Genomic DNA, 13,907 nt, shown 5'->3' on the forward strand with positions numbered 1-13,907 from the left:
AAACTTTCTTTAAAGAAAGGGATATTAACTTACGTTTGATCATGGAAGGACATGTAGAAAAGTTCTCCTCAGATACATCCTGCCATGTTAGCTGCACACAACAACTGCACTCCGCTCTCTCACCATTAACGACTTCGCCTTTTGGATTGATTGATTGATTGATTGATTCATTCATTCATTCATTGAATTTATTTCGAAAACATGCATCACATTTTGGATTATACAAGAATACAAACAAAACATAAGACTCGAAAAGGAGTAGGAAGAAGTAAAAAAGTAAAAAACTTCGCTCGTGTGGTGGTTAATTATTTCCGGGAACAAGTGTGCTGCACCTGCGGTCTTGTAATATGTTATTATTGAGGACAAGCGCCCATAGATATGTTATAAAAAATAAAACAAGATGTACTGCTAGCAGTCCAATCAATGGATTTCTATGACGACATTTTAATCTATCCTGTAGTATTATATCTAGAGCAGACAGGGATTTTGGTGTGTTAAACAGGGGCGCAGGGTTAATTCGAATGCGGTCATAAATAAATTATTATTTCTTTGCGGCCCGGTAGCAAATGCAAATGGGGACCCCTGCCTTAGACGGTCATTTGCTTTGCTTAGCCAAAACCACCCAAAGAACGAAAAGGGCAAAAAAATTTCAAACCTAAGCTTTCAAAAGCGACAACAACCATTAAGCAAGAACCAATGATTGAAAATGTTGACCATGAAATGCAAGAGACCACCGTCAAAATGGTGAGCAGAGTTTCAATTTGCCCCAGCTAATTGTACAACAGAGCCACCACCTGTGTCTTGCCAATGTAGTTACCCCCATCAGAAATTGTATCCCCTGGCCGCGGGAGCACACACACACACACACATTAGTTATGAGTTATGTCGACTTAAACAATTAATTGAAGCCAGGAAAGAACCACAGTTATATATTTTGGACATCGACATTTATTAAACCGGATAAACTCCATACGGGAGTTGAATTAATGTTATAACGGTTATAGGTCATCCTACGAATAAATTTAAAAAAAGTTTTTTTTTTTTTTTTTTTTTTTTTTTTTTTTTTGATGGACGGGCTATGCTTTAAAACCTCGTAAATAACTATATCACCAAAACATGGAAATCACAGTGGCTCCGCCCAGGGAATACAATTTTTGACGGGGGTAACTACATTGGCACGACATTGGCAATGGATGACGATCTTGGCAAAAAGTATAGCTGTCCTAAGCTTTCCTCTCAAGGATGATGGGAAACAAAAAAACGCTCATTTTCAACTTATTATTATAAATATTATTGTAAGAATTTTATTGTTGACACTGTATTTTGGGGACATCAACATGTTGCGCCCCCCCTGCCACAAAAGTCAAACTCCGCCTATGGGCGCAGGGCCGATAAATAAGGGACGTGCATTGTTGGTGAGGTCATCAAAGCTGACCGAGTGGAATCACAGACAAAGAGCTTTTTTTCGTTGAAAATTCTTGTGAATAAATGCTTAAATCCCTGAATTCTTAATAGATACGGACGTAAAACAGTCTCAAGTCTTGGTTAAAAGCACAAAAAAACGTGCAGTTAGCATTTATTTTACGTAAATATATCGAAGTACAATACTAGTCTGTAAGTGAATGTAGCTAGCGGCCGCCTTATGCAAACAGAGCTTTTCCTGTGAAAATTATTGTAAATAAATGCTTAAATCCCTGAATTCTTTATAGATATGGACGTAAAACAGTCTCAATTCTTGGTTAAAAGCACAAAAAAACGTGCAGTTAGCATTTATTTTACGTAAATATATCGAAGTACAATGCTAATCTGTAAGTGAATGTCGCTGGCAGCTGCGTTATCTAAACGGAGCTTTTCCGGTGAAAATTCTTGATATAAATGCTTAAATCCCCAAATTCTATATAGATATGGACGGAAAAAAGTATTGATTCTTGCTTTAAAGCAAAAAAAAATAAAATAAAAAACGTGCAGTTAGCATTTATATTACGTAAATATGTCAAAGTACAATACTAGTCTGTTAGTACCGGTAAATGTAGCTAGCGGCTGCCTGATGTAAAAAGAGCATTTCCGGTGAAAATTCTTGTAAATAAATGCTTAAATCCCTGAATTCTTTATAGATATGGACGTAAAACAATCTCGATTCTTAGTTAAAAGCAAAAAAAAAAAAAAAAATCAGCGTGCAGTTAGCATTTATTCTATGTAAATATGTCAAAGTACAATGCTAGTCTGTTAGTGAATGTAGCTAGCGGCCGCCTTAGGCAAAACAGAGCTTTTCCAGTGAAAATTCTTGTGAATAAATGCTTAAATCCCCGAATTCTTTAAAGATGTGGATGGAAAACAGTCTCGATTCTTGGTTAAAAGCAAAAAAAAAACTGCAGTTAGCATTTATTTTACGTAAATATGTTTAAGTACAATGCTAGTCTGTTAGTGAATGTAGCTAGCGGCCGCCTTATGTCGACAGAGCTTTTCCGATGAAAATTCTTGTGAATAAATGCTTAAATCCCTGAATTCTTTATAGATATGGACGTAAAGCAGTCTCGATTCTTGGTTAAAAGCAATAAAATAAAATAAAAAAATAAAAAAACGTGCAGTTAGCATTTATTTTACGTAAATATGTCGAAGTACAATGCTAGTCTGTTAGTGAATGTAGCTCGCGGCCGCCTTATGTAAACAGCGCTTTTCCGGTGAAAATTCTTGTGAATAAATGCTTAAATCCCTGAATTCTTTATATATATGGACGTAAAACGGTCTCGATTCTTGGTTAAAAGCAAAAAAACGAGCTGTTAGCATTTATTTTACGGAAATATTGTCAACTATACTTTTTGAACAGAAAGGATTTTCACTGCGTGCATGCATGTGTTTGTGAATAGCTCCTCTTGATGTGGGCGGCCCCCTACTTGAATGCGAGGCACAGGACATGACCGATCTGACCGGTCAATACCATTATGAAATCTATGTATAAGCTTTAATTACATTTTAGGTAAATTAGAACTGGCTTAACATCAGCAGCAAAATAGCAAAAATAAATACAAATAAAATTAATAAAACTTTTAATTTGCAATGACATGCACAAATTCTGGTGTGGCCAATTGTCACCACGCAGAGATTGTGATGGCAGTCAATCAAGATTTTTCTTTTACTCGGGAAAAAGTAACATTTTCAAAGGGACTACATTTTCAAAAATAAGTTTAAAAAAATACCTTGTTTCTTGAAAAGGTTTGGGCGATTACACAGGTTAAAAAAAAAAGAAGCTGTTTGTGAGCAAATTACCAATGATCGCATGTCAAAGTGCAGGTGCATCCTTGTCGCCAGCCTCCGACTCCACCCACCTGCCCAGGGAATTGCCCAGCCGCCGTCGCCGTGGCAACACCTGCGTGCGAACACCATCTCCACGCCAACTCCTCACAGCTGAGCAACAGTTGTTGTTTTCAACCTAAGATTTGAATTATGAGTTGATCAACAAAAGAGTGAACTTAAAGTACCTATGACAGGATAAACAAAAGTCTTAAATAGCATTATTATGTGAATTAGAACCATATTTTGAGACGATTCGACTATATACAACAATTTGACAAAGCGCAGATGAGAAGTTAGTCTTTTAATCTGCCGTTTAGCCCCTGCCAGTCATTATAGCGCTCGAGCATCCCCAAATGGAGGATGACTTCGGCAAGGTCATGATTTTATCTGATTTTGAATTCAGCCCAGTGAGGGAGAATTATTCAGAACGATGAATATGTGACGAAGAGAGCCGCAAAATACAGGATATTCTATTTATCGAAGTATTTTTCCCTAAATAAATAAATAGTAGGGTCATGATAAATAACAGTCTTGTGCTAAATGGAATACGAAATATTGAAAATGCATTTATTCCGTACGATATGGCAAAATTACTCTACAATGGTCGAAACTGTCAACTTCTTGAACGATGTTTTATCCCACTGGAGTTAGTCCGGCTTTTCTCATTTCCCTTCCCTGGCTACGGAGAGCGTAAACAAACCAGGAAGCGTGACAGCTAGGCGACATGCTAACCCGAACCGAATGATGTTTCAAAGTCTTATTCTCGCCTATCGAAGCGAAAAATCACACAAAACTACCCCGGATCATATTACACGGCGGCGGGGTTGTCGATTGACTTCGCCGATCGGCAACCCGCCCGGCGGCGAGCAAGTTACAGCTCGTTGTTCCCCTGCTGCGGGCAGGAGAGCTCGTTTGCCGGGGAAGCAGCTCGAGGATGACGTCGGAGGAGCGTGTAGCTGCCACATGGTCAACACGAATATGGCGTAAATTAATGCTTAACTACACGGCGAACACAACAACAGTGAGAGAGTGGCGTGTAGTTGTTGTCCAGCTAAAATAGCAGGATGTTTCTGAGGACAACTTTTCTACATGTCCGTCTATGATCAAACGTAAGTAAATAGTCCTTTATATAAAGAAAGTTTGTTGTATTTACTTTGTAATCGCTGTATTTGCGTCCATTTTTAACACAAAGTTGCACTTTCTGTCGGGGTGGAAAATTTGACAGAACACCGGGCACAGAAAGAGGGCAATAAGCCCAGTATAGTGCTCTCCCGGCGGGCACGTGAAGAACTGAAGGGGGTGTGCGACAAGTCGTCGGCCGATTGGCATTCTCGGTGGACAAGGAGCATTGTCAGCCACAATATGCAAGCCACCTCCATATTAAAACGTGTGCCATGATCCCAGTATTTGACAAAATACAAAATACGATGTTTACTCACTTCCTCGTAAGTCCAATGGTCTCACAGTTGTCGGACTTGTTTTGGCCATTCTCTGAGGGTGAACTTTTTGAAACCCTAAAAGTCTCACATGCCTCTCCCTGGTGCAGCAACAAATCCCTGCAGCACATTTGGCAGGCGTGATGTGAAAAATAACCGGATTAATCCGCAAAATCAGCTGAATCCGCAGTCCATCTGCATGCTATAAAGCACATCCAAGACACACATCCAAGCGGTCTATTTCATTCAGGAGCATAAATTACCGTGTGAAATATGATATAAATATGCATTTTGGTGTCATAGGCACTTAAAGTTCCTTTTAATCACACGACATCACAAAAGAATCAATTTCCCCCTGAAAAATGACCTTTTTGTTGAGCAAATGTTGCATTTTGGGATCGTTTTTGTAGTCACTATCTGGAAAAATGTCAGCGCTTCGAGAGTGCAACCTGGGTCACATCTTGTCATATTTGGCCTGGCCCGTGATAACTTAAATGCGTTTTGCCAGCTTTCTCCTGGATAGAAACACACTGAGGATTTTTTGTTCATTTCATTTCACAATGATGGGTATAGATATGAGATTCAGATTTTCTTTAATTATCATTGCACACAAAAAAACACTGCGGTGAGATTTATGTCTGAAGGAATCGGACCTTTTAGCCAGATTGCCGGAATCACACCAGCCGAACCGCCAGACCCGCGCTGGCGCAGATCCAACAACCGGGGCCGGCGAGACACTGACAACCCAGCCAAAAGGCTAAACTCTGCGCGTTCACCTTAGTCTTAACCCCTTGTACTGACTCCATTTTGAAAGCTGGAAAAAGGCTTTGAAGCGTAAGTTCAGGTTGACAGCGATCAAACGGCAAGGCGAAGCAGAAACAGACTCAGGTGAGGAGGCAGACTCGTTCCAAGGTCACCATATCACAAGTAAACAAAAGGTTCCCGAGAAAAATGACAACGATTAGTTAAACATTCAGTCTTTTGAAGGCTCTCGCGGGGCGGGCTGTGGGCAGGAAGGAGGGTGTGTTACGGATCATATTCTATCGCAGTTTGGGCTGTTTAGTTCGCGCGTCACAGTTGCTGAGTCATCGTTGCTAGGGAAACCGCAGTGGGAGGTTTTGACCACCTCAGCGTCAAAGGGGCTCTTGGCTCTTGTTATCAATTGGATATCGGGCGTTCTCCGGTGTTCCTTGTATAGGGACAGGACATCCCGCCATTTGTTCTGGACTGTCCGCAAGAACTAATTGGTGGTGCAGACGTGGGATTGTAGAAGAAGGGTGTGCTTGGGTGTTGTTTAGGATTATTGTCTGTTTGTGGATTGGACAGGAGGATTCGGGAGTTACTGTTGTCAGGGCAAGACGAGGGGTTGTGGATTTTGCCACCTTAGCGTCAAAGGGGCTCTTGGAGTCTTATCAGTCGTGTTATCAGCTGAAAATCGGGCGTTCTCCGGTGTTCCTTGTGTTGGGACAGAAAGTCCCGCAGTTTGTTCTGGACTGTGCAGAAGAACTGATGTCGAGACTTGGGCTTGTAGATGTCTTGCCTCGTCAGCGTCCATCTTGCTCGGTCAGTTGCATGACGCACGCGTTGGGCTTCCATGATAGGAAGATGCCATGAATCTCTTTATGCCCTATAGTTGTATCTCTCCTTGTGCCCTGCAATTGGCTGGCAACCAGTTCAGGGTGTACCCTGCCCACTGCCCGTAGTTAGCTGGGATAGGCTCCAGCACCTCCGCGACCCTCGTGAGGAAAAGCGGCATGGAAAATGAATGAATGAATTCTGCTTGTTTTCCTTAAACTATGGTGTAAGTGCTATTTATTTTATATTGGGTGTGTTAGAGTAATACAAACAGTAAAATCGAGAAACTATACTATTCCCTGACTGATTATATTATGTGTATTAGATTAATACAAAGAGTCGATCGGTAAATATGAGAAAAGATACTATTCCCTTCATGGCAACGAAACTACTGGCCAAGTATTTACAAAGAAATTGAGGAAATGACACCAAAATGTGAGATATGTGCACAACACCACTATAAACAAGTGAAAGAGCCCATGTTAGTGCCTGACCTCTCCACAGCACCCTGGGAGAAAGTTGGCACTGACTTGTGTCATCGGCATGGAAAGGACTCCTCCTATTTCTTCTCAATCTGTGTCCCTCCTCTGTCTCAACAATGAAAGATCTTGGACTGATTTCTCTGAGCAGAGTAGCTTTTCTGTCCCAACAATCTGGTCCTTCGATCCCTACATTGTCATTTACGAAGAGAGGTTTCAAGCATCAAATTGTTTGTCTGTATTCGAGCATTTTCTTCTTGTCAGTCCAGTTTTTGTTTTCACGCACATTTGGTATTTGTGGAAGTGTGGTACGTAATTGACGACCCATGAGTAACTCAGCAGGGGACGTGCCACACTCCATTGGTGCTGGTCTGTAACTCAATAAAGCAAAGTAAGGATCAACATTACATCTTCCATTGGCACAATTTTATAGAGATGTAATCTCGTTTTTTTGTCAAAATTAAATAAAATTCTGTCCGGACATTTTAGAGGTCATCATAAAAAAATAATCCAGGATTCAATTTCCCGTTTTCTTGAGGTGTCGGAAGCGATTGCGAACGAGTTTGTGCGATATGACGTCCCGTCTCCGGACGTCGTCGGCCCTGTTCGGTCCCGCCCGCTGACTGATCGCGTTACGGTGAAGCAGAGCTGCGTTGTCAAGAGCAGAACGCTCATGCCGGCCGGCGGCATCCGGTGACAGAAAGCCAGCTCAGGGGGCCAATCGGAGGGGATTGGACGTGAAGGCGAGCGCCGTCCTCAACGTTCGCTTGGGGATGTTCAAACAAAGCAAAATGATATCAGTTTGTCGTCTCAGATTGTGCATCTGGTTTAATTCTCATCATTGCTATGATTTTGGAGGCTTTTCCTCAGTGTTCATCTGTCCTTGCAGCGGCATCGGATCCAGCCGATGCTATCGTTGCATTTACAAGCTGAAGCTTTGAAGGTAACGGAGAACAAACATCTTCAGAAGTGCAGAACAGAAGAACGGATCAGAAGGAAAGAGGCGAGAAGGATGAATGACAATGTAGCAAACATGAAAGAAAAGAACAGAGAGAGATAAGAGATCCTTTGATCCAAGCGCCACGCTGCGGTGAATTTCTTCATCTCAAAGTCAAAATGGCCTTCAAAGACCGGAACATGCAAATGTTTTGAGGTGAGGTCCCTATCGGAAAGGTCAATTGATGGAATTTGGATTGGTGCTTAGTTTCAAATCGGTAGAGTCCAAAAGGTGCAGGCTGACCCACACTGGCAGGGCTCAAAGTATTAACTAGTACACGAAGTTCTAACATCCTCTGCTGGTAGAAGTCAAGAAGTGCGAGTAATCCAATTCAATGGAATCGGTTCAGAATGATCCCCAATCGTTTAAAGCAGGGCCGGCCCAGCCTATACGCAGACTATGCAGCTGCTTAGGGCCCCTGACCACTTGGGGGCCCCCAATCTTGCGTTTTTTTTTTGTTTTTTTTTTACCACAGTTTGCTTTATTTGACTTTTGTGAGTTTTGATACTTGATTACAAGGTTAAAAAAAATAAAGGTTCTTCCTTCTTTCTTTCCTCTTTTAGAAAAAGGTTTGGCGCTATCTACTGTAAGTACTGACAATCATTTGGGGCGAGAAGTTTTAAGTATGTAGTGCAACAAAATCTGATTAATATACAAAATATGGACATATGGGTTGGATTGCATGTATGGGTTTCACAGTACACTGTGACGAAATGGTGGGCCAAAAATACGGGCCCCTTTGCATTATTTTGCTTAGGGCCCCCAAATGGCCTGACCCCTGAGAAGAGGTATCCAACTCCGGTCCTCGAGAGCTGTATCCAGCTTGTTTTCCATGTCTCCCTCCTCCAACACAACATGACTCAAATAATTAAGTTATCAGGCTCCTGCACAGGTTGCTGATGAGCTGATCATTTGATTAAGTTGTGTTAAAGGAGAGGGACATGGAAAGCAAGCTGGATAGGGGTTCTCAAGGACTGGAGTTGGATACCCCTGGTTTGGTGAACCTAAACCAGACATGTCCAAAGTCCAGCCCAGGGGCCAAATGCGGCCCGTGGTAAAACTTCATCCGGCCCCCAGCCTCTGTCATAAAATCAATAACATCTGGCCCGCACACAGACTTAATAAATTGGTCAGCAGTACTGCTACCAGCATATGAAGTAGCTTACACACTAAATGCTGTCCTCATTTACCCACTAAAAGGCAACAGCACTCTAAGCAACATTACCCCGTGTGACCCTTCCATTTTTCTGCAATGGCGACAACAACAAAAAAAAAAAGAAAGTTGACTGCGACGGCCAACGCTTCAAGGATAGGTGGAAATTTGACTATTTCTTCACTGAAATACGCAACAACTGTGTCTGCCTCATTTGCAGAGACAGTCGCTGTTTTTAAAGAGTTCCATGTTAGGCTATATTACCAAACAAGACAAGATTAGTGCTGCAACGATTAATTGATTAACTCGGGTATTCGATTACAAAAAAATTATTCTAATTATATTTTGTTAATTTCGAGTATTCGTTTAATTAAAGTGCCGTTTTAATGGTTTATTTTGAAAGTGTTTGCAATTAGTTTTATTGATGAGGGTGGATACACTGCCCTCTGGTCTGCTTCTTTTCACATGGCTGAATCCAACTGCTCCCTGTTAAGACCAATGTAAGCTAAGTTTTTGTTTGAGCTAATGTTTTTAATGCATTCTTAACTTAGTTTATAGGTATATTTAGCCGTTTTTTGTGGGAATTTGTGTCTGAGCTATTTGTTAAGAGCACTGTAAAAAAAAAAAAAAAAAAAAAAAAAAAAAAAAAAAAAAAAAAACATTAGCATTTAAGTTGGCGGACTTTTTCCTATGTAAGTTAGCCAGTTCTTTTGTTGTACATTGATCCTCATAAATATATATATATATATATATATATATATATATATATATATATATTATTTTAGGGCTGTCAAACGATTAAAAACTTTTATCGAGTTAATTACAGCTTAAAAATTAATCGTAATTAATCGCAATTAATCGCAATTCAAACCATCTATAAAATATATTTTTCTGTAAATTATATATATATTCTGTAAAATAAATTGTTGGAATGGAAACATAGGACACAAGATGGATATATACATTCAACATACGGTACATAAGGACTGTATTTGTTTATTATAACAATAAATCAACAAGATGGCATTAACATTATTAACATTCTGTTAAAGCGATCCATGGATAGAAAGACTTGTAGTTCTTAAAAGATAAATGTTAGTACAAGTTATAGAAATTTTTATATTAAGACCCCTCTTAATGTTTTCGTTTTAATAAAATTTGTAAAATTCATCAATCAAAAAATAAACTAGTAGCCCACCATTGTTGATGTCAATAATTACTTACACAATGCTCATGGGTGCTGAAGCCTATAAAATAAGTTGCACCCAAGTGCCAGCAGAGGGCGGCAAAACTCCATAAAACACAATTAACAAGTGGGCGTTTCACTCTACTGACATTTAAATCTCTCTGAGCGGGACATGTGCATTAATTGCGTCAAATATTTTAACATGATTAATTTAAAAAAATAACGTTAACGCGATACTTTTGACAGCCCTAATATATATATATATATATATATATATATATATATATATATATATATATATATACCATTTGAGGCTCAGCTCAGTATTTTAATTTTTCATGTTTCTGATCCGATTACTCGATTATTCGAACTAAATAGACCATCGATTAATCGACTACCAAAATATTCGATAGCTGCAGCCCTAGACAAGATTACAGGGAAGATACGGAGCGAGAAATTGAAGAAATTGAAGCAACGTGAAGCTAGTTAAATTTCACAGCAACAGTATTTCACAAGAGCCCGAGAGTCAAAAGAGAACGCCACAAAGGCTAGTTGCGAGATTGTTGAAATTATTAATTAAAAACAATAATAAAGCAAATGTGACACACAGAATGACTTGCTAAAATTTGCTTAAATATATTGTTCTACGTAAAGGACGTCAGCCAGGATCGGCCCCCCACATTTTTACCGCACCAAATCTGGCCCCCTTTGCAAAAGGTTTGAACACCCCTGACCTAAATCTTTATGCTTTCTAGGAGCATCACTAGATTTTAAGAACAGGGGTGACTTAGCCCCCAGGAGTTACACAGGATGTAAGTGAACGTAGCATACAAGCACAAAACTTCACAAACAACTAACAGCTAACTTACTATCATTACTCTCCGACTCACCTTTAAAGTAGAGGTTTCTACCTTGTCACCCAATAAAGGAAGTGGAGTGATTATTATTCATGTATTATTATGACTATCCACTGATGATAATCATACTTGAATGAGCTCAGATCCTGTACTCATCTGCATAAAGTGAGAAACACAGCTGATGCTCCAGAAGGAAGTCATCCCAAAGATAGTGGTAAAAAGAGTGCACACTTAACTCTACTAGGACCTTCACAATGGATTTCAGACTAACTGGCTAGCAGCAGCTAAGTAGCAGTGTTATTGTAGGGCTGAGATGTAACTTTTGTTCGCAAAACAACAAAGGTAAAGACGTGCGCAAAGACCAACTGCGGGAAAAAAAAGGTAGTTCCAACTGCTAGCTTGGTCACAGGGAAAACATGGACTGGATTTCCCGACATGCGGGCATTTTCTATCTGAACAAGTGGAATAGATTGGATAACGACGCACTGGAGGGGCTCTCTACCTGACTGAAGTAAGGGGAAACTGACAGATTTATGATCATATTTAAGTCAATAATGACAGGTTACATGATTAATGATTCAAACTAATATTCTGGCAACTTCATAGCCAGTATGTCAGCATTTGTTGTTGTTAGTATTATTATTATTTTAAATAAAAAACTATTTAGGGGGGCTTAAGAATATTTTAGGGGGACTGAAGCCCCCCTAAAACACCCCTAACGACGCCACTGATGCTGTCCATTAAAATGTTTCCAAATTCTGAAAAAATAAGGTGCACCTATTAAAGTCATCTTCCGCAGCCACTTCATCAGGTGCGCTTTTTTTTTTTTACACCGAAAAAAACACTCGGTGCCCTCACCCCCACTTTCTGATTGGCTGTCATCTTGTGAGCGTGACTTCGAACATCACCGCACAATTGTACAACGAAACTGAGGTGCTCCTTACAGTGCAAATAGTAAAATGGCAAAGTAGTAAAATGTAGAAATCTTGAAATATTCACCAAAAAAAGCACAATATTTGTCTCAAAGCTGCATTTCAGTGGGAATTTGGTGGAACTACAACTGGTTATTTGGTGATTAACTGCGCCTCAGCCTCATGAACAGAAAATGCATTGTATGGATGAATGCCTTAATTGTCATTGCATAATTGTACAACCAAATTAAGGTGCTGTCTACAGTGACAGTAGTAAAATGCAGTGGTACCCCTGCTTACGAAATTAATTGGTTCTGGAAGTAGTTTCTTATACTGAAAATTCTGTGCCGGGATTGCCCCCTGGCAGCATAGGGTCGGTTTCCGACGGGCTTACACTCACAAGGGATTCACATGATTACTGGTTTCTAGATCACAGAGCGGATTTCTGTACACTTCACCCCTCGAAAATCACTTAGCTTATAGACCTCCTCTTCTTTCCCAGGTCAACAGGCCCCTCACATGGTGTCAACCGGAAATACATCTAGCTGTCGATGGCAACAACATATTCATAGTTAGTGTAGGCATTCGATGTATTTGTTGTGTTTTTCTTGTGTTTCTTTTCTTTTCTTTTGTTCCCCCCAACCCCTTCCTGTTCGCTGCTTTGTAATAATAAATTAGGTATAATGAACGATCACAATGGGAGTAGTATGTCATACTCTCAATGTGAAACATTAAAACTGTTCAGAACAACCGGACACTTAGACTTCCATTCTCTGTGTCAAACAGCTGAACAGGACAGGTTGAAAAAAAAAAAAAATCAGTCGTTTATTTTTAGTGTGATTTGAAAAGGAGTGGGAAGAAGAAAACTGATTTAATACCACCCCTATACTCATCTAATTAAGAAAAAAACAATCTAGCGACTTCCTTCCAAAAATGTAGGCAACCAAAATCAGTTCAGTTTTGTACATACACATTTTTGTACAAATCTGTACAAATGTGTATAAATCTGTCATAATGCATAAAAATGCAACAAAACATGTAAAAAAATATACTGTTTGTTACAGTTGAATTTTTGCACAATAAAAATAAAGAGTTGTGCGTAATGTATATATAAAAAAAAAAAATAGAGACAAGAACAGTAATGTTTAGTTCGGATTTGATCTGTTTTATTGTTTTATTTGCTGTTTTGACTTTTAGTGCGATGTGTTTTCTTTTGTTTGTTTGTTTGTTTGTTTTGTTTTAGTTTTTTTCATGAAGTATTTTTATCGTTGCTGTAAAGCAATTTGAGGACCTTTCGGGTTTTTCTATAGGTTTATATAAAAATACATTTGATTTGATTTGATTTGATTAAGCACAATACACGTTGAAATGCTGCTCTCCAGTGGGGGTAATGTGGAACTGCAACTGGTAAATTCACAGAGAAAATGCACTTTATGAATGAATGTCATAATTGTCATTGCGGATTTGTACAACGAAATGGAGTTGCTCTTTTTATTAATATTGCAAAAGAATAAAATAGATTTTGTTTAAAAAGTTTGCGAACCGGAAGTAAAACACAAACCGGAATAGAAAACGAGGACCAGTTTTGTTTGGCGTGTTGAGTAAACAGTTTTGTTTGGCGTGTTGTTTATTTGTACGCGTTATTTTTGCGTGAGTCAATGGCACTGAAACGTCATGATTCGGAGTTCCGTCAAAAAGAGTGACCTCAATGACCGAACATTTCACAATGACCCAACAAAAACAGAAGTACAATCTGAATGCATTGGACGTGTATTGCTGTCAACGGCACTGAAACGTCACCGTTTGCATGAATGTCTAAAAGAGTCGCCTCATAGACCGAACATTTGGCTGTTTGGCATGTTTCAACAGCAAGAACAAAAGCAAAATCTGAAAGTTTCGGACGTCTATTGTTGTCAGTGGCAGAGAATTTGTTTGTCCTCATACAGAAATCATATTAGAATAACAAATATATTTCCCAACAGGCCAGTACCCTTATGGGAACTTCGGGTTTGAGCTGCA

Source organism: Corythoichthys intestinalis, chromosome 13 (genome assembly GCF_030265065.1).
Source record: "Corythoichthys intestinalis isolate RoL2023-P3 chromosome 13, ASM3026506v1, whole genome shotgun sequence".
NCBI classification, from domain to species: Eukaryota; Metazoa; Chordata; class Actinopteri; order Syngnathiformes; family Syngnathidae; genus Corythoichthys; species Corythoichthys intestinalis.